The sequence below is a fragment of the Emys orbicularis genome, chromosome 3 (genome assembly GCF_028017835.1).
Source record: "Emys orbicularis isolate rEmyOrb1 chromosome 3, rEmyOrb1.hap1, whole genome shotgun sequence".
Classification (NCBI taxonomy): domain Eukaryota; kingdom Metazoa; phylum Chordata; order Testudines; family Emydidae; genus Emys; species Emys orbicularis.
Genome location: NC_088685.1, coordinates 88,461,018 through 88,488,918, shown reverse-complemented (window position 1 = coordinate 88,488,918; position 27,901 = coordinate 88,461,018). Strand labels below are relative to the sequence as shown.

The 27,901-nt window shown below is 42.5% G+C and overlaps 1 protein-coding gene across 1 annotated transcript in view; it reads left to right on the top strand.

Annotated features, from left to right (window-relative positions):
• The window catches only part of FYN (FYN proto-oncogene, Src family tyrosine kinase), a 184,493-nt gene that overhangs the window by 57,001 nt on the left and 99,591 nt on the right, over positions 1-27,901 (top strand). Inside the window, exon 2 of the mRNA XM_065401551.1 lies at positions 27,291-27,351. The gene's annotated coding sequence lies outside the window, so the exon portion shown is untranslated. The remainder of the gene's footprint in view (positions 1-27,290; positions 27,352-27,901) is intronic.

The following is a 27,901-nucleotide window of genomic DNA, read 5'->3' as shown; positions in this document are numbered from 1 at the left end:
ATCAGCTCTTGTTTTGGAGAAATGCCTAGGCACAGAGGTGCCTAGATGCTCTGAGTATGTTTACCAAACCTAAAGAAGAGGTCCGTGTAAGCTCGAAAATTTCTCTCTCCAACAGAAGTAGATCCAATACAAGATATTATCTCGCCCACCTTGTCTCCTTAGGCACAGAAGGTGTGATTAGGACAGCAACTTCTCTCTTGCAGTGTGTGTGGTGGGCAGTTGTTTTTTTGGGGGGGAGCTTTATTGTATTTTATTTTTTCACTTCTTGTATATTGATGATAATGCCTGTATATTGATAAATATGGGCCTGACTTTCAACAAGACCGTTGCCTTTGTAGGAAATGTTGTGCACCTGTAATTGACTCAGCTCTTTCCTGGCTGTTCATCTTGTAGGCAGACTTGTGGGAGTGATTCATCATGCTTGGATAGCAAAAAATAAACACTGTAGAGAAAATCTTAGGATAGACAGTGGGTGGAAAACTGTCAAGTCAAGGGAGAAGTGGAAGGAGAGGAGGAGAAAGTAGTATAATAGAAGTGTTATTTCCAAATAACACTCTCCCCCTCCAAATTTAGGATTTGGGGGGGCGGGGGGGGGGGGCGGAGGATTAGTTTCAATTTAATCTAGAAGCTGACTCTTTAGTAGTATTTAAAAGTGGGATAGGTTTGCTCATTACCAACCAGTGTCCATTGCTTCTCTACATGGAGAACCAAGAAAAAAAATCACATATTGTAAAATAAGCTGACAATACATTTTGACAATGGCTTTTATTACTAATTAATTAACATTTTCTCTATGCAAAGTAACTTTTTTTTGTAGAGTATTTTATTGTTCCCTGCCTCGAAATAGGAGCTTATTATTTGTTGGGCCCCATCCTGTGGTGTGCCCTCCCCTCTCATTGATGTGAGGTGGGAGTTGAGTTCAGTCAGCTTCTTGCAGGTTCAGGCTCTTGTGTGCTCAGAATTCCCTTTTGACCCCAATGGGAAACTGAATGCACAAGGAATGTTGGGCTTCTTCCATTATTAATTATTTTGAATGCTTACAAAAAATACAGCTGTGCCAGATCGCTGCCCCAAATAGCTTATCTAAGGGCCCCGTCCTGTAGGATGCTGAGTGCTTCCGCTCCTGTGGAAATAATTTTACATTCAAGTTGACTTCATGGGAGTCGATGGCTGCCTGCATTTAGCAAGTTGCTTGCTGTAACTTACAGTTTATACATGCATAAAATATTATGTAGATTATTCTAAAAACAGCCTTGATTCTGTCATATAACCTTCCCACCACCCGTTTCACAAGGATACACCTATAACTATAATTTGAGTAATATTTTAAATTCTTGACTGCAAAATCGGAACATAATGCATTCTGCAAGCAAGTCAGCTCCTTTGTCTCCTTCATAACTAACTATTGTAAGTGCTAGCCTGATTTGATGAATGGGATGCCATGAGGGCTAGCCCCCTCTGTTCAGCATGTCTTTGGTTAAAGATGAAAAAGTAGTCTGAATCTGGAAGATGGGACCTTGGACTCTCATTTAGGAGTGAATAGAAAAGGTGTTATGGCATTTTTAATCCTTAGAGTGGAGGCGGGTAGACTAGGTCAGGGCCACCCAGAGGATTCAGGGGGCCTGGGGCAAAGCAATTTTGGGGGCCCCTTCCATTAAAAAAAAGTTGCAATACTATAGTAACATGTATTTGGAAATGTAAAAAAATAACCAGTGAAATACATTCAAAAATTAATTTTTAATAATTTGAAAATACACGAAATACATTATTTAAAAACATTAAATGCTTTAATGATATGTATACATTTGCAATTACACAATGGGCTGTCACTGGGTGATGGTGATGGTTGGTGCCAATGGGCTGTCGCTGCCTGGGGGTGGCGCTACTGTTTCCCAGGGCTGGGTGGGGAGCTGGGCTCTGGGTCGGGGGATGCCCGGTTCAGAGGGGCTGGGCTCGGAGCTGGGGGTCAGGACTGTGGGGGGGATGAGGTCAGGGGGTGTCCGATTCAGAGGGGCTGGGCTCGGAGCTAGGGGTCAGGGCTGTGGGGGGGATGGGGTCAGGGGGGTGTCCGGCTCAGAGGGGCTGGGCTCGGAGCTAGAGGTCAGGGCTGCAGGGGGGAGATGGGAGGGGGTGCCTGGCTCAGAGGGGCTGGGCTCAGAGCTGGGGGTCAGGGCTGTGGGGGGGGGGGATGGGGTTGGGGAGTGCCCGGCTCAGAGGGGCTGGGCTTGGAGCTGGCAGTCAGGGCTGGGGATGGGGTCGGGGGGTGCCCGGCTCAGAGGGGCTTACCATGCCGCTTACCCCCGCCTCTCCCCTCTCCCCTCTCCCAGAGCCTCAGCGAGCCGCGTCCAGGAGCTCCTGCCGCTCGGCCTGCCGGAGCTCGCAGCTCCGCCCCCTTACCACGCAGCTCCGAGCAAGAGGACCTCAGGCCCCGCCCGAGCCACGCCGCTGCAGCGCTGTCCAGGGCCGCTCCTGGACGCAGCGCACTGAGGCGCCGGGGGATGGGGGAAGGCAGAGGCGGGGGTAGCCTCTGACATTCTTATGGGGGGCCCCTGTGGGGCCCAGGGCCTGGGGCAAATTGCCCCACTTGCGCCCCCGCCCCCCCCCGGGCGGCCCTGGACTAGGTCTTCTGCCCCCTTATGGATGGAGAAATGATGGTGTTTCTGACACACACACAGAAAAATGCGTTACTGTATGTGTAGTTTCTTAATCATAGTTTTGAGTTCAGGCTGAGGAATGGTGGATTTCAGTTTGTATATTTAGGGTAACTCGTCAGATGTTGGTGTTTCTTTTGCCAGCAGTGGCCATGTGAAGTGGAAGATGATTTGTGAAGTGGGTGGATAGTGGTTTGTGAGAGTATTTATACTTTTTACATTCAAAATGTGTATGGTACAAGGTGAGTAGATATAAGGGGGAGGCTGTTTTTTTTTTTTTTTTTTTTTTTTTTTTTTTGTAGTTGGGAAAGGCATATGGGGGAAAAGTTAAAGTGGTTTTCAGAATGTGCATTTATTTGAGAGGCATTGAGGACATTTGAATACGTATCTATTTTCCCATCACAGTTTGTTTCCATACTTTAAATGCTTATGGATTTTACTCTAGTGCATGTTTGTTTTAGTGTTACCTACAGCCTTAACTTAGTGTGTGTGGTTTGGGCGCCGGAGAGGGGCATGATAATTTTCGTTATTCCAGTATGTGTCACTAGAATTAACATAATAGCACTGAAAGTTCTAAATGAGCAGCTGTGATATATGTGTGTGTGTGTGTATACACACACACACATATATATACACACACACAACTGCAATTCACTCCTCACGATTTAAATCTGCAAAAGAATGGTGTTGTTCTGTATCTGTGCTCAAACATCGTGCAGTTGTGTTGATAGTACAGTGAGACCCTATATCTGGTATAACTGGAAGTGGTGGGGTGTGCATCATGGAATTGCAGCCCCCCATCCCTTCCCATTCTTCTAGATTAAAAGAGGATTTCTCAAATTATGAAACGCAGCTTTCTAAGGACAGGAACCAAGGGACAGTTGATGTCTATGGAAAGTTGCTATAAATAACTCACTGTGTTAACATAAATTCTTTCACTAATGAAACCTACAAAAGGGGTTTTGTTCCAATCCTACAAAATACTTAGTATGTCCCTGTCAGATTAGTACGTGCCTGTTTGGACATCAGCACTTCTCCCGTCCTGCCCTCCTCTGCCCCCAAAGGAGAGTTGAGGGTGAAATCTATATACTAAAACTATCCAATTGTTGTTGTAATCATAGAATTGATCTTTGTAAAGAGTTCTTTCCATTGTTAATAGTAAAAGCAACACTGGTTGGATTTTTTTTTTTTTTTGGTCCACTAGGGCACAATTTGCTGAGGTCTGTTAGCCGAGATTTAAAAATTAAATTGCATTGTAGTATATCTTGCCACTTTTTTCTGTAAATGTGCCCAATTAGCCTTTCTCAGAAGCTGTAGCTATTTAAACCTCGAAAGACTCACTGGGTTTATAAATGATCACTTGTGAATCCTAAAATCAAAAGGCTCTTACCCAGGAGATAAAAGCCTCTGTAGCTGCTGGGGCAATGTAAGATCTGCTGACTGACATTCCTGGCTTTGAATTCCCCTTACTATGCAAGGCCGCCTCTTTGCTTTCCCCTTCATCTATGACCTCTCTCGTATCCACCTAGGGTATGTCTACACGGCAAAATAAGTCTGGGCTCAGAATCAAGCTCAAGCCTAACCCCCGCCTTTCATCTACACACAAATCATGCTAGCCCAGGGCTTGGACCCAGTGCCCCAGGACCCTGGAGGGTCTGAGCAAGAGTTAAGCCATGATCAGGGTTCAAGCCCTATTGCTTTGCAGTGTAGACACAGCCCCTCTTGACTGGGATCCTGGGAGTCCAGTCCCAGTTCCACGGGCCAACTTCTTCTCTCCTAAGAATCTTCAGTCAGCTCCAGTGAAAACAGAAGCAACCTCCCCTTGGCGTACAGCAGCAGCTCAGAGAGTCAGCATTAACCCTTCCATTGTCTTCTGACCACCAAGTTGCAAACACCCCACCAAAGAGCCTTCTGTGTTTGCAATGGAGACTAACCAGAATATGCCTTTTTTTAAACTGTGCATTTTAGCAAAAGTTTCAGCAATGACTGCACATACCAGCAAATAGCGAAGAAACTGGCATCTTTTCATATTTACTGGACTGGTGACCAGCACAGGGAGCAATTAAGCTGCTCAAGAGCAAGTACAGAAAAAACAGGGACCAGAACCACACCTCATGCAATTTGCCAACATCATGCCCATTTTTTTTGGAGTTTGACCGGGCGCTGGGCACTGCACCCAATCATGGTACATGATGACCTGGTCAGGGATGGTGCTCTGCTGGCTCCAGAATCCAGCATGGGGTCTCATAGGAGCCAGCAGCAGGTGCCGAGTAAGGCTCATGAAGTCGTTCTGTTGATGAAACCAGCCCCAGAGCAGGCTTTGGAACAGGAGGAGCAGCAGCACATTCTGGGTCCATACTTAGAGGAGCTGTTTGATGGGCCTCCTTAGAAACAGCCTGCTGTGGTGCCTGCAGCAGACACAGAAACCACCCCTGAGCCCAGTAAGTTTCTGGAACCATTATAAAGTTTTGTTGTTACAGTAACAGGAGGGATTTCCACTCTATGAACCAAAGCAAAAGTTATGAGAAGCGATGACTAACAGCATGTATCCGCTAATGGCAGAGCCTTAGAGTCCCTCCTCTCCATTCCCCCCACCACATGGAGTACAATGGCAGCCAGGAAATGCAAATCGTAAAGACCACCTTTAAGGTGTGGTGTTATTGGAGAGAGACAGATTTTTACTAGGGTCATTCCTACTTTTTAAAAATAACCTTACATTGGCATTACTTTTAAGGTCGCTGCTCTGTAACCACTCAACCGTCTATCAAGCTGGTTGGAAACAGTGAATTCAGGGGCAGAAAGGAGAGGGGATAGAGAAATGTGTTCAATTTATAAATCTAGTCCATTTCAGTTAGATGCAGTCCATAAATTAAAAAAATCATTTGTCCCAAGTACAACAGGGGTTTGAATTTTTGTCCAGAAATGTGTTGAGGGCGGAGAGGAGGAAGGCTACTCAGTTCTGCATGTTTGCATGCAGCCATAACCAGCTAAGCCATATAGAAGCTAACACAGCATCCTGTTGATTCCTTCATTAATTCTGATTCAATGCTGGGTGCTGATAGCTGCAAACTATTACTGAAGCAGGAACTCCAGATAGCTAGGTAGTCACATTTCAGGGAAGGGCATAGCTCAGTGGTTTGAGCATTAGTCTGCTAAACCTAGGGGTGTGAGTTCAATCCTTGAGGGACCCATTTAGGGATCTGGGGCAAAAATCTGTCTGGGGATTGGTCCTGCTTTGAGCAGGGGGTTGGACTAGATGACCTCCTAAGGTCCCTTCCAACCCTGATATTCTATATTTTCCAGGTTCACGTTGGTAGCTGACCAGCCCACTCCACTCATATATGTGCTGTTCAGTCACTATACATTTGAATACTTCAGCTGCATATACTGCAGGTTTCCCATAATTTCCCTGAATAACCTCTCCCTTTGCCAATCAGGCACCACAAGAACAGTTATGTCCTTCAAAGTGTGAAAGGCCGGAAATGATGGGAAAAGAGCTTGTAGTAAGTCCACTGGCCACCCCCTCCCACCCCACCCCCAATAGTTCTGCAATTTTTAGAAAACAAACAGCTTTGAGTTTTTAATTTACCATTATCTCTGCACTTCTTTCACTGTGACTAACCAGGCTGTGTGCAGGCAGCTTCTGTGGACTGAAACATCCCTGTCACAATATATTGAAATTCAGTTTTGTAAAGTAACATTTTATGTCCTTGAAATTCCACAAGAATTATTTCTGTGCTCCTTCACTGAGCTATTTGAGACAACAACCCAGTGTGCCTTGTCCTGTTCCAGGCCTCTCAACCTCTGCTGGCCCTAATATCTCCACAGTGCAGTACAAACCTGGCCCAATGTACCTTCATGGACCATTCCAAGAGAAAGCATTTCCATGATGAAGATATGGTTGAAGTTCTTGACAGGGCCAACAAGCAGGTCCAGTACCAGAAGTGGAGGGATTTACGGCAAGAGGAAAGGCTCAGGCTGCACAGCTTGAGGACAGGGTTTCAGCACATGAGCAGTCACTTATTTCACAGTTCCTGGAACAGGAACGGCAGCTAAGGGAAAAACACAGAGCTCAACAAAGAGAACTGTTGGAGCGACTCATATCAATCACGGCTGCAAGAGTACGGGCTCCTGCGCCCTCTCCCACAGCACAGCCTGAGTCCCCTGCAATGTACCTCAGACCACAAACAGCTTAGAAAACTCCATGTCTGGGTGGCCCATGCAACCATGCCTCATAAGTGGCTGGGCAGGGTCACTTAGTCCCATGCAGTCCTCCACCTTGACTCCCTCTCTTGTGGATGTCTTCCCCTCTCGCCCCTAGCACCAACTGCAAGGAAAATGGGGGAAGAAGGGAAAGGAGAATGGGGGACATGCAATGGTAGGGAATTTCTGTTGTGTACATGGTTTCACAGCTTGCACTTCATGCATTTTGTTTTTTGTTTTGCTTAGGAAAGGTACTGGTGTTTTGATGAGTTAATGGCAGCAGGTCTGCCTGGCAGTGAGTGAATGTTGTGCTGTTTTAATACATGTTTATAAATAAAGCTTTTTATGTCATCAGCAAAGTTTGTTGCTATCACTGAATCTCATCATACAATCTGTATTTGAAATAAAGCTAAGCACATGATCAGGAACAATTGGGAATTAGTATGTGAACACTATTCCTCTATACAGTTGGGTACAGCAATCCACATTTGAGTCACTTTCTTATATAAATTCATAATGTGAAACATCCCCCACCCAACCCCCATTTCATAAATAATCAGATCACTCACAAGCAGATTGCATGGCAATCAAGCCCCATCCCCCCCACAAGCACATTCATAAAGGTACTATTCCACCTCTTCCATTGGACTATGGAAGTCCATAATGTGAGAGCACAAAAAATCCCTGATTTTTCTTGCTCGGGTGCATCCAGCTCCAGCTGTGGTACGGGCACTTTCTAGTTGAGCATACCGATTCAGTAGCCCCTCGCTGTCATAGGTCCTCAGGAGGAAATGGCTCACCTCTGGCTTCACAAAGATTACAAAGAGCGCAGCAAGCCGCAGTGATGTGGAAGCATTAATCACACTGGAATCCAAATGGATCTGTCAACACCTCCAACAGGATTTCAGTTTTCCAAAACACATTCACAATCATTCTACACCAGCTGAGTGTAATTAAACTTTTTTTTGCCAGCCTCTGAAGTCAGGGTGTGGTTTTATAAACCAAGGCAAAAGGGACTATGCGGGGTCCCCCAGAATATTGGCGGCGACAGTAACTGTAACTTTATGACAGTGACATTTGGTGGGAATAGTATCCCAGACTGTCCATGAATGTAGACTCCTGATAGGTGAAAAACCCTGGCATTGTGAACTTTCCCAGGCAGCCTACATTGACATTCAGAAATCAACCTCTGTGATGCACTGCATAAAAATGGATTAGTACAAAGGAGGGCAATCTGTGGGCACTTGAGTCTCATCAGTGTCCCCAGTGCAGTTTGGAAACCCTACTCTGTCCAAGCCAGCAGTCATCTCAGGAATACCTTTTATGCCTGCCATGTTGTGAAAACCACCCACCTGATTGCCTCAGAAACCTCCGCCACCATCACTTTATCCACAGTCGACTTTCTTACATCAAACTGATTGGCAGCAGACAATAGCAGTTTGGTGTAGCCAGCTTCCAGACAGCTATAGCAACCCACTTTTGGACCAGCAATGGTGGCTGCATGCATGTGTCTTTATGCTGGAGGGTTGGGTCAAGCTGCTCACAAAGCTCCAGAAATGTAGATGTCTTCATGTGAAAGTTCTGGACCCACTGCTGGTCATCTGACATCTGCATGACATTGTGATCCCCCCACCCTGTTCTTGTGGCCTTGCGCCGGAAGCACCAGCCTACGTAGGGGGCGTTGGCAGCTATACCAAGGGTACTGAGAAGCATCAGCCAGTGCAAGTCTGTCATGCCTGGGTGGTGGTACTCCTCTGTCATAAGCTCTGTCGGGTGCCTTTGGTGGGTCAGAAAACACCACCAAAACGTCCACCAGCACCTCGCAGAAGCTCTGCCCAATCCCTGACACAAGAGTGAAAGTGCAAGCAAGAGAAGCTCTTGAAAAGGGGTCTCCTCCATGTTGATCAGCAGGCTGTGTTGGTGTGCTGTTCAAACTTCCCAGAACATGCAGAATGGGCAGTCAGGTTTTCCCACATTGCACCAAAGGGCTAGAACCGCCACATGTCAGGAGGGCACAAAGGAATCTGTGATATGGTTAGTTTGCCTCAGGTCTGAACGTTGCCGTGTGGACACCAGAGCCCCCGGTTTGAGCCCAAGTTAGAAGATGCTTAATGTAGGGCTAATCATCAGTGTAGATGCTCAAGTCCTGGGTTCTCTAACCTGGATCAGCTGACTCCAGTCCCACTCACTCTGGGCTTACATTGCAGTGCAGACATAGCCCTATACACCTCACCACCAGTAGCTGCACAATGCCTGTTCAGGCACTAAGAAATCACCTTAAACTCTCTCTTTTCAGAAATGAAATTAGATTCCATTTAAACATATTCCTGCATTGGACAATCCTGATGCATGTGTTTATTTTGAGAGATGTACTGAGCACGCTCAGTGCATTTCCCATCCACATTCTGCCAGTCAGTCAACTATATAGAATTTTTAACAGGGCAAAAAGGCACTTTCTGGCTAACTGAAATGTTTTGGAGCTCATACAGATGGTAAAGGAGATCTCCTCCTAGACTCATAAACTTTAAGGCCAGAAGAGACCATCTTGGTCATCTAGTCTGACCTCCAGCCCATTGTAGGCCACAGAAACTCACCCACCCAGTCCTATAATAACCCTAGAACCTCTGGCTGAGTTACTGAAGTCCTCAAATCATGGTTTAAAGACTTCAAGTTACAGAGAATCCACCATTTACTCTAGTTTAAACCTCAAGTGATTCAGAGGGCAAAAAAACCCAAACAAACCCAGGGTCTCTTGCCAGTCTGACGTGGGGGAAAATTCCTTTCCAACCCCAAATATGGTGATCAGTTGGACCCTGAGCATGTGGGCAAGACCCTCCAGCCAGACACCTGGGAAAGAATTCTTTGTTATAACTCAGAGCCCTCCCCATCTAGTGTCCTGTCTCTGGATGTTGTGGATATTTGCTATTAGCAGTCGCAGATGGGCTACATGCCATTGTAGGCAGTCTCATCATACCGTTCTCTCCATAAACGTATCAAGGTCTGTCTTGAAGCCAGTTAGGTTTTAGTCCCCACTATTCCCTTTGGGAGGCTGCTCCAGAACTTCATTCCTCTGATGGTTAGAAACCGTCATCTAATTTCAAGCCTAAACATGTTGATGGCCAGTTTATATCCATTTGTTCTTGTGTACACATTGGTGCTTAACTTAAATAACTCCTCTCCCTCCCTGGTATTTATCCCTTTGATGTATTTATAGAGAGCAATCCTATCTCCCCTCAGCCTTTGTTTCATTAGGCTAAACAAAAGTAAAGCTCTTTGAGTCTCCTCTTGTAAGGTGGGTTTTCAGTTCCTCTGATTCTCCTAGAAGCCCTTCTCTGCATCTCTTCCAGTTTGAATTCCTTTTTCTTAAACACAGGAAACCAGAATTGCACACAGTACTCCAGATGAGGTCTCAGCAGTGCCTGGTATAATGACACTTCCCTGTCTCTACTAGAAATACCTCATTTGATGCACCCTAGTCTTGGCTTAGCCTTTTTCATGGCCGCATCATAGTGGTGGCTCAGTCATCCTGTGATCAACCAGTACGCCCTGCTCTTTCTCCTCCTCTGTTGCTTCCATATGATATGTCCCCAGCTTATAGCAACAATTCTTATTGTTACTTCCTAAGTGCATGACTTTGCACTATTAAATTTCATTCCATTTCTATTACTCCAATTTTCAAGGCTGTCCAGATCTTTTTGTATGGTCCTCCTCCATACTGGCAATACCTCCCAACTTTGTTATAGGCGAGTCTCATCTTACACGCATTTAACATGCGCGAATTCAGCTTTGCGCAGTCGGCAAAAACAAAAAAAGAGAAAAATAACAATTTAAATACTGTACCTGTAGTGCGGGAGATTCTGCCCGCCATTACACTCAATGTAATTTTGACTATACGCGATTTTCGCTTTACGCGCTGACAGCAGAACGTAACCCCAGCGTAAGATGAGACTCGCCTGTATCAGCAAATTTGATTAGCACACTGCCACTTTTTGTGCCAAGGTTGTTAACAAAAACGTTAAGTGAGATTGGTCCCGAGACAGTTACCTGAGGAATCCTCTAGTAACCTACCTCAGATTAACAGTTCACCTTTCAGTATGACCAGCTATAGTCTTCCCTTTAACCAGTTCCTTATCCACTTTTCAGCTCCCATATTAATCCCCATCTTCTTCAATTTAACTAATAATTTCCCATGTGGAACTATCAAATGCCTTACTGAAAACCAGGTAGATTCGATCTACTGCATTTCCTTTGTCTAGAACAGGGGTGGCCAAACTTGCTCACCCTCTGAGACGCATACGACAATCTTCAGAAGTTGGAGAGCTGGGGTGTGCCTGCTGGGGCTTGGGGCTTCAGCCCTGCGGTGTGGTAGTGGCTCAGGGCTTCTGCCATGTGGGGTCAGGGAGTCTTGGGGCTTCGGCCCCAGGGGGCTCACCTGCTGGGCCTCAGGCAACCACCCTGCCATAGGGCATAAGTCTCAAACTTCCCCAAACAGTGTAGTAGGTGAAGAATGAGAGGAGTATGGGGGGCCAGAGAGCAGCACTTTAACTGTAAAAGAGTCGCATGTGGCTCCCAAGCCGTGGTTTGGCCACCCTAGTCTAGAAAATCATTTATCTTCTCCAAGAAAGAGCTCAGGTTGGTCTGGCACAATCTACCTTTTGTAAAACCATGTTGTATTTTATCTCAATTACCATTTATCTCTATGTCATAGAATCATAGAATATCAGGGTTGGAAGGGACCTCAGGAGGTCATCTAGTCCAACCCCCTGCTCAAAGCAGGACCAATTCCCAACTAAATCATCCCAGCCAGGGCTTTGTCAAGCCGGGCCTTAAAAACCTCCAAGGAAGGAGATTCCACCACCTCCCTATGTAACGCATTCCAGTGCTTCACCACCCTCCTAGTGAAACAGTGTTTCCTAATATCCAACCTAGACCTCCCCCACTGCAACTTGAGACCGTTGCTCCTTGTTCTGTCATCTGCCACCACTGAGAACAACCGAGCTCCATCCTCTTTGGAACCCCCCTTCAGGTAGTTGAAAGCAGCTATCAAATCCCCCCTCATTCTTCTCTTCTGGAGACTAAACAATCCCAGTTCCCTCAGCCTCTCCTCATAAGTCATGTGCTCCAGACCCCTAATCATTTTTGTTGCCCTCCACTGGACTCTTTCCAATTTTTCCACATCCTTCTTGTAGTGTGGGGCCCAAAACTGGACACAGTACTCCAGATGAGGCCTCACCAATGTCGAATAAAGGGGAACGATCACGTCCCTCGATCACGTTCCTCGATCTGCTGGCAATGCCCCTACTTATACAGCCCAAAATGCCGTTAGACTTCTTAGCAACAAGAGCACACTGTTGACTCATATCCAGCTTCTCGTCCACTGTGACCCCTAGGTCCTTCTCTGCAGAACTGCTACCTCATCATTCGGTCCCTAGTCTGTAGCAGTGCATAGGATTCTTCCGTCCTAAGTGCAGGACTCTGCACTTGTCCTTGTTGAACCTCATCAGGTATTTTTTGGCCCAATCCTCTAATTTTGTCTAGGTCCCTCTGTATCCGATCCCTACCCTCCAGTGTATCTACTACGCCTCCCAGTTTAGTGTCATCTGCAACTTGCTGAGAGTGCAGTCCACACCATCCTCCAGATCATTAATAAAGATATTAAACAAAACCGGCCCCAGGACCGACCCTTGGGGCACTCCGCTTGAAACCGGCTGCCAACTAGACATGGAGCCATTGATTACTACCCGTTGAGCCCGACGATCTAGCCAGCTTTCTATCCACCTTACAGTACATTCATCCAGCCCATACTTCTTTAACTTGGCGGCAAGAATACTATGGGAGACCGTATCAAAAGCTTTGCTAAAGTCAAGGAATAACACATCCACTGCTTTCCCCTCATCCACAGAGCCAGTTATCTCATCATAGAAGGCAATTAGGTTAGTCAGGCACGACTTCCCCTTGGTGAATCCATGCTGACTGTTCCTGATCACTTTCCTCTCCTCCAAGTGTTTCATAATTGATTCCTTGAGGACCTGCTCCATGATTTTTCCAGGGACTGAGGTGAGGCTGACTGGCCTGTAGTTCCCCAGATCCTCCTTCTTCCCTTTTTTAAAGATGGGCACTACAGTAGCCTTTTTCCAGTCATCCGGGACCTCCCCCAGTCGCCATGAGTTTTCAAAAATAATGGCCAATGGCTCTGCAATCTCATCCGCCAACTCCTTTAGCACCCTCAGATGCAGCGCATCCGGCCCCATGGACTTGTGCACGTCCAGTTTTTCTAAATAGTCCCGAACCACTTCTTTCTCCACAGAGGGCTGGTCACCTTCTCCCCATACTGTGCTGCCCAGTGCAGCAGTCTGGGAGCTGACCTTGTTCGTGAAGACAGAGGCAAAAAAATCATTGAGTACATTAGCTTTTTCCACATCCTCGGTCACTAGGTTGCATCCCTCATTCAGTAAGGGGCCCACACTTTCCTTGACTTTCTTCTTGTTGCTAACATACCTGAAGAAACCCTTCTTGTTACTCTTAACATCTCTTGCTAGCTGCAACTCCAAGTGTGATTTGGCCTTCCTGATTTCACTCCTGCATGCCTGAGCAATATTTTTATACTCCTCCAATCTTGTCCATTTGTCCAATCTTCCACTTCTTGTAAGCTTATTTTTTGCGTTTAATGTCCGTAAGGATTTCACTGTTTAGCCAAGCTGGTCGCCTGCCATATTTACTATTCTTTCTACACATCAGGATGGTTTGTTCCTGCAACCACAATAAGGATTCTTTAAAATACAGCCAGCTGTCCTGGACCCCTTTGCCCTTCATGTTATTCTCCCAGTGGATCCTGCCCATCTGTTCCCTGAGGGAGTCAAAGTCTGCTTTTCTGAAGTCCAGGGTCCGTATTCTGCTGCTCTCCTTTCTTCCTTGTGTCAGGATCCTGAACTCGACCATCTCATGGTTCCCATCCACTTTTGCTTCCCCTACTAATTCTTCCCTGTTTGTGAGCAGCAGGTCAAGAAAAGCTCTGCCCCTAGTTGGTTCCTCCAGCACTTGCACCAGGAAATTGTCCCCTACACTTTCCAAAAACTTCCTGGGATGTCCTTAACTACTTTCTGTTTCAAAATTTGTTCCAAGACCTTGCATATAATTGGGGTCAAACTAACCAGCATATTGTTTCCTGGATCACTTCCCCCCCCCCCCCTTCTTAAAAATAAGTACTATATTAGCAATTCTCCACTCATAGGGCATGACCCCCAAATTTACAATTAATTAAGAATCCTTGCTATTGGACTTGCAATTTCATATGCTAGTTCCTTCAGTATTCTTGGATGGAGATTAACCAGGCCCCCCACTCCAAACAAATGTTAAGTGGGTGGCTCAAGAAACTGGTGGTAATAGGAGCGACACTCATCCACCCACGTACCAAGTGCTTTTTGTGTAGATGTCAAATAGGCTAACCTGATCTTGTTTTTCCTTTTTTGGGGGACCACATCCTACTAGTAGTAGTACAGGAATTGTTAACTGCACACCCATACAGGTGAGGGGAAGTGGAACAGGTCATGAATGGGAATGCAGGGATCACAGAAAACAAAGCTCAGTAAATGAGCTCTTTCTTCTGTTTAATAGCTTTCTAGCATATAGGTATGGTTTTGTTTTATAGTTCAGCCTGCTGTGAAGGGCTGTTCTGCTGTATAGTCTGGCTTGTTGCAGAGCCAGCTTCTGGAGCCTATAGGGACTTGTATAGCCCGGGAAGCTGTAGACAATCTTTCTGCTAGGTCAGACCCTAAGTGTTCAAGAAATAACTTTCAGATATTGTATTTTGTTTTTTAAAAACAACAATTTAAAAGATCCAGTCAGTTTGTGCTGATGACATGACTGAGTGCAGATTTCACTCAGTGTCCTGTAGAATTTTCCAGAGCACGTGAGAATTTTTAGGGGAACTTTTTATTTTACATGTATGTTCTCTCTCTCTCTCTCTCTCTCTCTCTCTCTCTCTCTCTCTCTCTCTCTCTCTCTCTCTCTCTCTCTCTCACACACGAATTATTCTTGCCTCATTATGTGACTTTGAGTGGCTTATGCTGTTTTCTTCATAGATTTTGTGTGCACGTGTGAGTGTGTACTTCCACCGATTTTTACTGACACATTCTACAGTGTGTAGACTTTCAGACTCCATTTAAAAAAAAGTCTTCACTGCTGCAAATAATGCATTTTCTCTATTCTGAATGTTCTTTCTCAAATGTCTTCTGCTTCTGGTATCCCACATTCTGCAGTTGGAATTCATGTTCAGTACACTGTATGAATGGTGTGTGTTGTATTCAGAAGCTGAGCATATTTGGTTCTAGGTCAAAATCAAATGTGACATTTCCTGTTTAAGTCCAAACTAGATATTTTCAGCAATACAAAGGGGACTTATAAACGTTTTGCACAGTTGTTTTTGCCTTGCCTTGCACCGTAAATCATTGACAGTACATTATAGAGTTTTTTGCCATGCTTCAAAAATAATGGCTTTCATTGTAAACTTGATTAAACCTGCAAAACTGAAAGTAGCGGAAACTTACCAGTGTTCTGGGTCAGTTCAGTAACTGAGGACACAAAAGGAGTTAGCCCTTATAACAATGTTTTTTTTTTTTTTTTAAACTATTTAAGTTAGGTGACTTAAAAAGTGTTGCAATTCACAGCATGTAGAAAAGGGGACAAAACTAAGGGCAAAACATTGCTTTCTCATCTTCACCAGTTGTGCTTTAAAACTTTCCACTTTTGTTCTACACTGGTGCAGTTACGTAGATGGTGATGGGTGCGCTAGTGTCGAATACCTATCAGCATTTTAATCACTACTGTCTAACCATGCTCAGAGCAGGTCTAGATGACAGGGTGGCTAACATGCCAGTCCCCGCTGCTACATGATGAAACAGTGGTAGCAACAATAGGAAATTTTATGAAATATTGTCTAATTGAGACAAGGTCTTAATTACTCTAATAGATTTTGACTGACTTTGGCACATATCAAGACAGCAGAATCTCCTATTGACGTCAGTGAGAAGAATTATATGAACATAGGGAGAGCAGAATTCCGGAGTCAAAAATCCATTATGAGGATGTGAGCAACGTATTGCCCTTAGAGACAAGACTTGCTTTATACAGTTATGTAGTAATAATAAAAGAATGTTAAGCAGGAAACCAAGGACACATCTGAAATGTGCAGAAAACAATAGGCCAAATTCTGCTCTGGGTTACTAGAGGGTAAAGTACTGCCCTTAAACCTTATTTTTATGTGCTAATGATGCCACTTTTTGTTTTTTCACTGTTTAATGTAATGGACTAAAAGTGAGGGAGGAGCTGCTGCTGCTGTTGTTGTTGTTTGTTGTTTTAGAGCAGATTATTAGGGAAATAGTATGACATTTTAACCCATAGAATTCTGTAGTTCAGTTGCCAGCAAAATGATGTCTTTGACATCCAGATGTTTACACTAATATAGCACAATCCTAGGATTACATGTACGACTGCATTATTCTAATTCATGCTGGGACTCTCTTTAAGGGAAGAACTGCTGTATTTTTTTGATATAATGAAAAACTAAATGTACAGTCTCATTCATGTATTCTGTACTGAAGCATTATGTCACTGCAAAATCTTTTCATTTGTACTTCGTGTGTTGTCCTGAAAAATTAATTTCCTGTTTTCTTCATTTTGTTTGAGTATTTTGGAAGCATTTGTATAGGGGTTTTGGTTTGTGTTTGGGAATGAAAACTCTCAAAAAGCTGTGAATGTTTTTTTTTCCCTCTAAAAGATGATGGTGAATTAAAAATCCAGACAATTTTTTTTAAATTAAGTTTAAAGTAGTTTAAAGAACTACATCTACCTCTGGTCCTTCCCCCACACCACACCAGATACAGTAGTTTTTACAACAACATTTTTCTAGTTTAAAGCTGTTTTCTCTCTTCTATTGCTGTATGACAAATAGGGATACTTGCTATACACAAATTACTGTCTGATGCAGTGGTTCTCAACCTTTCCAGACTACTGTACCCCTTTCAGGAGGCTGATTTGTCTTGCTGTTTTTCACTTGCGAGCCTTGTCTGAAGCCGGAGCGTTGGGTGTCAAGGCTGAAGCCCGCTACTGCTATCTGGGGTTGAAGCATGTAACTTACCTTTGCGTGAGGCCAGAAGCAACTGGTCTGCTTACCCCCGTAACACTGGCCCTGCATTTGCAACCCCTCTATACCCATCCCGTGACCCCTAATGAATCACAACCCCCAGGTTGAGAAATGCTGAGTACCCACTGGAAAACATCTGTCCTTGGTTGAGAGCCACTGGTCTAATGGACAAAGTAAAACTGAAACATAGATGATTTTTCTGATCTTTCAGTTATAGTAGTCCTTGGCTGTACTTGAAACAATAATAGGTAAAACAAATGTAGACAAAATGATTTTAGTGTCCCTTTAAAGAGTAACTAACTCAAGTTCCAGATTGCAGTGAAGCCACTATTAATGTCATGCTTTCTTTTTGTGATTTTTTTTAAGTGCTTTGTTCAATAATCTTCATTTGATCTTGACAAGTTCAGTTCCACCTGCTTAATAGCACTCTTTTTCCCATATTGCCAGATCGTAAGCAGACTGTGATATAACAATTCAATTAAGTAAAAATGAACTCTGACGTATTTTTAACTTGTTTCTGGCATACAATTTGGTTTTTTATGTGGTCTAGTCATGTTGCTGTATTTTTTGTTACACTAACATTCTTCTGCTGAATGCACCTTAACAGAGAAATGAATTTGCAAATTATGCATTTTTACAAAATTAAATTTCCACAAGAGTCTTACTGTGCCTGATATGCCACATCATGGAACATGAGCATGTGTAGGTGGTTGTTTATAGAAAAAGAATAATCTTCTTCTTTTTTTTTTAATTTTTCCTTAGACTTCATGGGAAAAGTTTTTGTTTTTGTTTTGTTTTGTTTTTTTAAAGTATGTGTCATACCTATTCTGTTGCAGTCCATGTAACTTTTGAATTACAGTACCATACTTCCAACACTTCTTGTGGGTAACGTGGGATGTAGTTGGTCACCGCCAATCCATGTGGTGTCGCTGGACCCAGTGCCTCACCAACTGAGTCTATGCCATGCACATCCCCCACCTTCCAGTCCAGCCCACACAGATGCAGTGTCACTCCCAATACAACATAAGATAGCTGCAGCCACTGAGCATGCCTGATGGGGCGAGCTTGCCCAGGAGCAGCTGAACCTGGTGCCCTCCCTAGGTCTGCCCCTGCCAATGGTACGAACAGTGTGCAACTTGCATATGGTTGTTGGCACCACTGAATAAGGGAAATGTTCTACTTCCCCCAGGACAGAGAGTCTAGGGGGACAGTATCATGAAACCCATGATGGGAGGCATGAATTAGTTAAAAGAATTTTTGAAAAACAGTTTGTGGTATATTGAGGACTGTGTTGGCATTGCAAGCTGTTGCTTTAAGAACAGGGATCTTACCTGTGTTTGCTTGCAGGGTTGGGAGTCCCTGTAGCCAAGCCTGCGATTGGTGTCCGTTTTCCAAACAGCCACCTTTAAGTAAGGTGGGGTGAGTTGTGCCGCTCTGCCTTTGGGAGCAGCCTGTTTTGTTTCTTTCTGTTTCATGTGTGTTCTGAATTCTAAGAAATAGTGTTACTATTGTTGGAAGGTTGCAATGCATCTGATGTATCTGTCTAACTTCTCTGTTTGTATGCTGTGAAACGTAAGCGTTTGCATTGTTAGGATTATAGCAGGGAAAGACAAGATTGCTTAGTGTATTTGAGCATGCGACTAGAAGCTAAGCCTCCTGGATTTTATTTCCAGTTCTGACACACACTTACTCTGACTTCAGGCAAGCCCCTTAACGTCTTTGCTTTAGTTTAACCATATGGAACTGACCGTGTTGCCTTACCTCCCCTTTGGCATTATGAAAATTATTTGATATTTTGTAGAGTGCTTTGAGATTCTACTGTGGTAAGATAGAATTTTTTACCAAATAAATGCTCAAATATAAATTGTAATAAATTAAATATTAAAAATTGGAGTGATTATGAACATACCTGACTACTGGAAATTCTTAGTAATTCTGGCACCCAACAATTATCCGAAGGATGCAGGAAGCAATGCATAATTGGGGATTTATCCTGCAGTGAGCTCTGCGTGAATACCAGGGTCCCATGCATGCAGAACTCGTTGACGGATCAAGGCCTTAGACTATAACTTGTTCAGGGCAGGGAATATCTTTTGCTCTGTGTTTGTACAGTGCCTCACACACTGTTAATAAGAGGGCCCTAGGTGCTTTTTTAATACCAATAATAAATGACCATACTTATAACACTGCTCAACTCAGTTATGCACCACTGGTATAATGCCCTTTATTTTCATGCCCTGATGACTGTGGTAGGGTATTGTCCTTTTCAGTGAGCATCTACAGTATCCCAGCAACATTCCAAAGAGACAGCTATGAGAGTTATACTCTGATCTATTTTGAGAACTGTGGGCCCCATTCATAAAAAGTATTTGGCTGGCTGGTTTTGCATAATACTCTTATTTCCTGGGTGTAAAAATATAAGCACTCTTCCCATAGTTAATAAAAATCTTTTTCCTACTATTTGAGGAGTACACAATTTTTATGAGTATGCAACTAAGTAAGGGGAGAAACAGCTGGAAACTATAGGATATCCCAGTCTAAATGCATATATTATTGAACCCCCCAATAGTTTTTTCTAAAGACTGTTTAAGCCCCTTGATTGCTTGAGATAGCCTAAACTTATTGCCACGCCAGATGTCTGATGGCATGAGCCATGTATGCTTTACATTGCTTATCAATCATTTTAAAAAGAAGACAGCTAAAATATGTTTTCATTTAGAAAAAGCAAGGAAAAATGAATAGCAGGGGGATTTTAAGAGTATGAGACCTTTTTAATCATACTTCAAAAAGCAGAAGTTAGAAACAGGCTGTGATTGCAGTTTCTCTGTACTGTATAATCTACAATATCTTCAATTTCATTCACACTGAGGCATTCCAATCTATTCATTTTTGTTTTGTTTTTCATTATGTTTGTACATATTTCAGCCTTCTCTGCCACGTATCCACACATCACCTTGATCAGCAGTCCTCAAATAGTGGTCTCTAGAGAGTGGGCAGTGACACAGTTTTTTCATGCTTCCAGCTGCTTCAGCCCATGTCAAGGGTCTCCCTTGCAAAGAGAATGGATGACGGTAAAAGTAGGTGAACACAAGAAGGATTCTGCTTAGCTCCTGCCACGTAGGTGGAGAAGTAAAAAGAGCCAGGGACTGGACAACCAGGTGAACTGGAGATGTGCGCGCCATCAGTTGAAGCACTAGCAGGAATGCCAATGGGGCTGGAGCCATCAGTGTGAGGGAAGCATCCAGGGGAGGAGAGAGCCAAGCAGCATGTGTGGGAGGAGAAAGGAGCTCCATACAGGGAGGCATATGCAGGGGGAGTGGCAGGCCAGGGAGAGGGGAATGCTGGATATAGCACCAGGTGATAAAGAAGCATATGCTGGTCGATAAAGGAATAGATCAGATGTGACAGAAGATTAAAGAACAAAAAAGTGATTTACACTCTTTAAAATGACAAAACATTGAATTAAACACATCTAAAAATACCTAAGTATTTTCCTAAAGTTTTTTTTCTACATAAACGCTTGCTGCTATTGCGAGAGTGATGGATCCTTACAACTGCAATTGGGACTTTGAGATCTGTTTCTCCAAGATGTAGCCTGCACCATGAGAATGCTCATTCAGAGCTTAGATACTATGGAGATGGTGCTGGAGATAAACATACTATTCATGTCTCTCCATTTTCTTTGGGGCATGGTATGCACCAGTTGCCCTTGCTCATGCCTTGAAGTTTGCTGATGCAAAATGATTCTATGAAAACCACTGGATTTCTGAAAGAAGCTGGTACCCTACTTATCCCGCTTTATAGACACTGCCCTCTTTCTTTCTGGATTTCATCCCCACTGAGAGGAGAGTCATCAAAAGTCAATGGGTAGTCTTAATGGATTTGGCTGGTGATGTCCAGGGTTTTGTCAGTCACAGCGGGGGAAGAATGGGGGAGTCAATTCCCTTAGGAGCTCCCTGTTTGCTGCCTCTGGATTCCTCCTCCTGATGACTGGGCTTTTTCATATTATGTGCCTGCCATCTGGAACCTTCATTTATCAAAGAATGGCTTCAAGCTAACAGGGATGCCTCTGTTTCTCTGTGTAACCTAAACGTTTCCTTGATTTAAAAAAATAAAATAAAAAGGTTTTATTGTTGGAAACCTTTCAGATGTTCACAGGACAAGAGTCCTTTATGTATAGTTTGGCATTGTATGGTACTAGATTGCTTTATGTTGGCAGAATTTAAGCTGTACAGTTTCTGTATGAATTAGGTATAATTTCCCTGTGTGTGTTTTCTGTGTTCAATTATGTATTTTTTCAGAAGTGTCTTTTGTTGTTGTTTAATAGGATTAAAAATATAAAGTAGGTGGGCTTTGGAAAAGCAATGAACAGAAAATCACTCAATTCTGAATAAAATTGGGCATGCCATGTGAAGGCCAATGTACAAATCATAGGGGATACCAATGTCACTAGCATAGCACGGAGACCCCAGTGTGACTAGGAAAGGTGGAGCAAAATTTGTACTAACATCCTGCAATTACAATCTATTGAAGAGAGGGTAATACTTAATAGATGAGTGGGTTTTTCTGGATCATATATTCATTTAAAATAGAGAATGTAAGTTTATGGAGAGGTATAATAAATCTAAACTATAATGCTAAAATCTATAATACACTAGGGTCAGTATTTAGCACAGTAGTAAACACCACCTTTCTTTATACAGTAGATCCAAATCTTACAATAGAACCTTCACTAACTGCAGATACTTATCCAGGTTTCTCAGTGCTAGCGAAACTTTTAAACTTGTACCTGTTTTCATCTTTTTTCCTCCTAATTGTAATCATGTGAAGTAGCAGGATAAGAACCAAAATATATGAGATTCTGACTGGGTTGTTTTGGGCAGACAGGCTAAATAATGCCTATTTATTAACCGGATCCAACCCAGCCATTGAAACTGGCAGTATTTTGTCAATATTTATTTGGAGACTTTTCTATGGCTCTCCTCACTGTAATATCTGAGCAAACATGAGTAAATCTGCCCTCCTAAATCCCCCTCTTACAGATGGGGAGCTGAGGCATAGGTGGATTAAGTGACTTCCCACATGAAACTTGTCCCAGAACCGAGACCTCAGAGGCCCAGTCCAGTGGTTAACAAGGTCATCCTTCCGCTCCAGTAGATAAGCCAGAGGGATCTCTCTAAAGTTTTTGCATCAAAAGTCTTTTCTCACTAATAAGAACCAGCTACCATTATCAGTAGCATGCAGTGTATTGTAGCCATGTCGGTCCCAGGATGTTAGAGACACAAGATGGGTGAGGTGATCTCTTTTATTGGACCACCTTCCCTTGGTCTGTGTGGTTTGAAAGCTTTTGTCTCTCAACAGAAGGTGGTCCAATAAATGACATTACCTCACCCACTTGTCTCTGTATTATCAGTAGTGACAGAAATCATATTGGCATCACTACCTTAACCGACAACTGGTGGTGATTTTCATTAAAACAAAAATAAATATTTCAGTTGGAACATTCAGAGTTTGTCTGGAGTGCTTTCATTAATTTCTCTGGTTTATTATTTATTTGAGTAAAGTTAAGCTTGCTGTCTTTGGGCTTGATTCAAAGCTCATAGTTGATGGGAGCCTTTCCACGTGCTAAAAAGATGCATGATTTTAATGTCAGACAGTGAGCCGTCTTCCTCCATTGTTAATACTGGAGTTAACTCTGTGTCTGGTATTGATGACACACTATCCCCCTGGGGGGATAGCTTAGTGGTTTGAGCATTGGCCTGCTAAACCCAGGATTGTGATTTTAATCCTTGAGGGGGCCATTTAAGGAACTGGGGTAAAAATCTGTCTGGGGATTGGTCCTGCTTTGAGCAGGGGGGTTGGACAGATGACTTCCTGAGGTCCCTTCCTACTCTGATATTCTGTGATTCTATGACAGAGGTCTAGTTGAACATTGAGTGTGGATAAGTAAAGGTGGTCTCATGAAACAGGAAATATCACTAATGTGGGCTGTAACCATCACAGTGGCTATACCCATAAAAAGGTTTTGTCTTTTACAAAACATGTTATAATTTCAAAAATGATTTTTATACCAGACTTCTACATGTCTCTAAGCTCCATCCATACAATAGCTTCCACTGTTTGGTAATATAAATGATGTATAAAAGCTATATCGGATGCCATTGCTAAATAAATTGTTGTTGTGTATGTAACTTTCATTATTTATATTTTATACTTTCATGTTCTTATATTAGTATCCAGCTTTTGCTACTTTACTTTAATGGTGGAAAAGCTATGGGACACCTAAAGGCAAAAAATAAATAAAAATAGATGGAATAAACAAAATGTGATGGTGTGGATTGCGCTAACGTTTTTTATTGCTGCTTTTTTGAGGAGACTGACGTGGGTCAGGAATAATTCCAATTAAAATTTTATATAAAGAAGGTTGTTTTAAGGCACACTAACATATGTACATTTTTAGATACATTAAAAATCAAAATGAGTGAATTAAAGAGAGGATCTCTACCTTTCAAATAGTGTGTTGTCGTTCACAATGCCCTATCTCCTCCTTAGTCTTTTCTCCCAATGTGACGAAGGGAATGGATCTAAAGTTTTTTGGGGTTCCCCATATTACATACCTACAAGTAGTGATAGTACCCCTTTGGACATTATGCTTTTCCTGTGTATGCACTGACCCTTGCTAGCCTCCTTGTGGCTAGAGCTGATCAAAAGTTGTCATTTGAACCTTTTTTTCAAACAAAAAAACCCTTTATTTTTGTCACACAGAAGAAGACACTTCCAAGGGAAATGTCCATTATTTTCTATATTTTTTTTTTCAGTTTTCATTGAAAATCACAAAACTGAAATTTCAGTGTCGGGGGGAGAGGGGCTGAATTTTATTTTCAACAAACCCAAAAACTTCTGAAAAACAATTAATGAAAACCATTTTTTTTTTTTTTTTTTTTTTTTTTGGAAACTTGTAATAGGACCAAACAACATTTCCTGACCAGCTCTACTTATAGCACTGTTCGGGGAAGAAGACCAAAATATCTATGGCTTAGACCTTGTATTCAAGTTATTGCCTTTTTCTGTCCCTGCCTCTGTTTAGTTCCTCTCAAAGGTGCCTGTCAGTGATTGGAGACTATTAACAATATCAGAATCCTATTTCAGATTGTCTTCAATTAAAAGGATTGTTGTTTTGGTGGTATTGAAGTAGAATAAAGAATTATGAACTCTGTGTGTGTCTATCTGTACAGACACTACAAACAGGTCCTCTAAGTAGGTTCTAAGCTTAAATTACAGAAACTTGAAATTTTACTTCTATCATTGGAGAAGCCTTTTGTGCGCTCAGCCTGCCACTGTTCAACCACCTATACAGCACTGTCATTTGGTTCCAAAGTCCGTGTAACCAGAACTGTTGCTTCCCTTTATAGGAAACACATCTCTTTTGTTTCTTCTCCCCAAACACCAGGTTTCCTCTGTAAATAAAGAGACAGACAGGCCGCATATTACATTACTTTCCAAAATGAGGCCAAAATAACAAAACTTGACAAAATCCCTGAACTTTTTGAGGCATGCTAAAATGTCTCATTTCGTGAACCTTTAACAAGATACTCTGCCCAAATGGTCCTTAAATAGGATTCCCTACCTGTGGTCAAACAAAAATACCTATCAAGCCTGTGTCTCAAATGTTTTCCCACCCTGCTGTCCAGTTCCACTGAAGGAGGGAGGGGGGGCTTAGTGTATCGAGTTCCTGCAGTGTGCAAGCTGCCAAGTGTATCCAAGGCTATAGTGAGAATTCTGTAGTATTCACGTTATAACAAACCATAGGAGGTAATATTTTAGTTTCCTTTACTGTTTGACTATTAGCAAATAAGGGGAATCCTGCACTTCTGTTTCTGGCCACTGTTGGTTCACTGGATTGGTATATGAGAGATGTCCTGGGTTTTGGCCATCTCTTCTCCATCTCTCTTTAGGACAAGAAGGCCAATTCTTGAAAGACTTAGAAGCCCAAACTACTGCAGGGAGAAGTTCATGGTTTTGGTTGTAAGGCCCCAATTTCTGCCTTCTGAGGTTTTAAAAATGCTTGATTGCTTTAACTTCTAGCAGAACAAAGTATAAAATTGCTTCATTCAGACAAAATACAAGATAGATGTAAAGAAATTCAAACAAACTTTGACTGATAATTTTGAGGCAACAATGTAAAGTCAGCAAGGAACTGAAATAACCATCTTGTTCTCTCACGTGTCTTTAAAGATAACTATACCATACATCCCAATTTGGGACACTCGCTATTCAAGAGCATCCAAAAGCCTTTCTCCTCTTAAAACTTTAACTGCCTCGGTACTTACGTTACCCAAATTGTTTTGCGGTAGAAGTCGATTTTTTTAATTGCTTTTTTTCCCCAACCCAAATGCCTAGCAGCTAAGAGGGAAATGGACTGTACTGGAATTAGAAGTGTCTTAACCAAGTCTCAGAAAATGATTTCAATGCAATCTTTTCTAGTGTCGTCAGGAATTCCACCCAGCTATAAACTTGGTGATCATTTTACTCTCAACCACCAAACTAACAGAAATGGGCTCTTGCCCCCCTGTCTTATTTTCAAGATCCATAACAAGTGTTTGTGACCCTAATACTTCAGAGGAAATATTTTCCACTTTTATTTTCAGTTTTCCTGATAGAGTCCTTTATGCCAAATCTTTATGTACAACATCAAACTCTGAGCAGTTAGACTTAAGGTATTGTAGACCTGCTTCCCATTCTGGTCCAGAGCATTGTAGGTCCAGCCCCTGTGATTTAGAGATAGAGTTTTAGATTTGGAGGCTCATTTTTTTAATCAGGATTTTCCCATACTATAGATTCCTTCAGCTACTTCTGTGTAAAGATAATCATATAATCTGATCTGAAAAAGGTAATCCAACCCAGAAAATCATCTCTGCTTCCCCTCTTACACATGTGCATGCCATGATTTTGGGAAGGTTACTGGTGTAATAATCAACAGTGTAACCTCTGCAATGCTGTTGCATCAATAATTCAGGCCTTTAAATCTTTCGTGCAAAGTTGTAAAATTACTCAGTCAGCTTTAACTCCGTAGCCACCTCTATCCTGGAAAATCTGGACCCGTACTCTCTATTTCTTAGAAAATTTTCTATTTGGGCTGCAAACTCAGCATATTTTCTCCCTTCTCTTTTGGTTCTGATGAAACATTTTCCCATATGTTTTGGGTATTTAGTCTAATTCTTCTAACAAAGCAGCTGTTATCAGAATGCATGCACATGGAGTCAGTGCTTGTACTTCTGAAGCCTTTCTGCCTAATGAAGGAGCTAGAAAACTCGCTCTTTTCCATATTTAGCCCCACTCTTAATACAAAGACATTGAAAAGTTATTTTTAAAAACTGCTTTATATCATTACTGTGTTGATGTAGGGGGGAAAACCTGAAACTAACTTTTGACATGTAGTTACATACATGTCTATTTCCACTTACTAAACTATCAGGTACTGTTGGCAGAGTCCTTTCCCTCCCCTCAGTTTTGAGTCCGTGCTTGTGCTCTCTCCCCCAAATTTGTATACTAACAAAAATGCAGTTTCTCTCTCCTCCAGCGATTTTTTTTTCAAAAAAATTGTTTTGACATTGCTGCTAGTGGACACTCAGAGTCATTCAAACGATTTAGCCAGAAGAAAAAATAGCTGTCATCTGAAGAAAAAATAGCTGTCATCTGAAATTTACTCAGTCTTGGCAAAATAGTGGCGATTGTCAGTTTACTCGCCATGCTTCTCAAACTGTCCCTGAAGTCTGTCTTGATACATGTCCGTCTAGTTTTTTTAACCTTTTGCTAATTGCACTCCATTGTACATACAAACAAAATCTAAAGATTGATTTTCTAGACATATATTTCTTTTCTTACATGTGGATTTCAAATCTACTAAAAGTTTAGGACAGACTGCAGTATTATAAAACCAATGTATCAATTCCTTTGCTTTACCTTTGCGATTAAAATATTTGGCAGATTTTCATTGCTGCTGCTACCTGTTGCATATTATTGCCCTTACATTGCTGAAACTTGAATAAGCAGTAGTCAGTAACGGTGATCTGTCTGAGCAGGTCTGAAGGGATTCTGTAATCATTTTAATGTTTTGTGTGATGAACTGATGGATTTCAGAAATGAGTTGTGAAAGATCAAATCCAATTATCTCTTGCCTAAAAATGGAGGGGGGGAAGGTACAAGTGGGAAAAAGTACTGTAATATAATTCACATTGCTTTAGTTGTGAAAATAAGTCAGTCACTAAGCTTTCTCTCTCTCTCTTTCTTTGCAGGACCTGTTTTAGAAGAAATGTGGTGAATATCAACTTACTTTAGTTGCGGGGGGACATTCTGGTAAGTGGTGCTGCCTTTATTGCTTTTGTTTTACAGTGATGATTGTGGAGGGAAACTGTTTGAACCTTTTTCATTTCCAGTTTGAAAACTTATCTTGCTTGGGGAAAATCGAACTTTACAAAGATACAGTCATTAATGCTGATTCTATTCTATTCTATTCTATTCTTTTTATTTATTTATTGTTATGGAGACTTTCAGGGGATAATGAGATACGTTTAAAAAAAAACATGCTGGGCCTTAAGGCAAGGAATGCCCTTGACAGTTTAATTGCTAAATGGCTTCTGCTTAGTGCTGCAGCTGTTATAGAGTACTTAAAAGCCTCTAAGCTAAAACCTAAAGCAGGGGAATCATAAAGACATAATGTCCACACACACAAAAAAGTGCATGGTAACTGTCACAGTTTCAGGATAACACCTGTGTCACGCACCTCTGTTGTCCACTGCCAGAGTGCCCAGTCAGTTCTCCAGCCATCCCTGTTTCTGAACAGGGAACCCTTGTCCAACTGCCTTTTGATCGGGGGGAGGGGGGTTTTAAGCCTGCATACACCCTT